Source organism: Tupaia chinensis, unplaced genomic scaffold (genome assembly GCF_000334495.1).
Source record: "Tupaia chinensis unplaced genomic scaffold, TupChi_1.0 Scaffold000066_1, whole genome shotgun sequence".
NCBI lineage: Eukaryota > Metazoa > Chordata > Mammalia > Scandentia > Tupaiidae > Tupaia > Tupaia belangeri.
In genome coordinates this window covers 5,204,401-5,205,004 of record NW_006159525.1, presented here as the reverse complement: position 1 = coordinate 5,205,004, position 604 = coordinate 5,204,401, and the positions used below count along the sequence as shown (strand labels likewise).

At 38.7% G+C, this 604-nt stretch overlaps 1 long non-coding RNA gene across 2 annotated transcripts in view; it reads right to left on the bottom strand.

Annotated features, from left to right (window-relative positions):
• The window catches only part of LOC102473202 (uncharacterized), a 24,078-nt gene that overhangs the window by 7,423 nt on the left and 16,051 nt on the right, over window positions 1-604 (bottom strand). The window lies entirely within an intron of this gene.

Here is a 604-nt window from a genome sequence, read left to right as displayed (position 1 = left end):
GCAGGAATTGAGGCTCTGGTCTGCAGAGTGTATCCTCAGTCCCCTTTTGGAGCATCTGTGTGGTTTGTTGGAGCACCTGCCCCACAGTGGCTAAAACTACGGACAACTGAAGCCTCTCAGTTAGGAACGAGATGTTTGTACACAAAGCGACCTTTAAATGTGTCTTAGAAACGCATGTCAGATCTCCATGTGGTTTCACTTACCCAGCAAAGGTTCTTACATTTCAAGCTGTTTTGTGTTAGTTTTCAGCATTTAAATGAAGTATTTTCTCTTTCATATATTTGATGTGGCTCAAAGAAGCTTGCCTTTTTTTTTTTTTGTCCTCCTAGATCTCATTGTTTGATTCAATCTTTTTGTCAAGTCGGATCAAAGATGGCTTCCCTTTCTTTAGGAGAGATCTTTTATTGAAATAAATCAATAGAACAGATTCCCCGGTAAAGACGCATTTTGTTTAAAAGATTTTGAAAAGAAGAAAAAGATTTCAGTGAGGCCAAAGAAGAGATGTTTTCATTTCTGTATTACATTCCTCTGTAATGTGAATACTTTAGCTTTCTAAACTTTGGATTTGCTCTGGAGGGGCTTTGCAGTCTTAGCCAGACACATC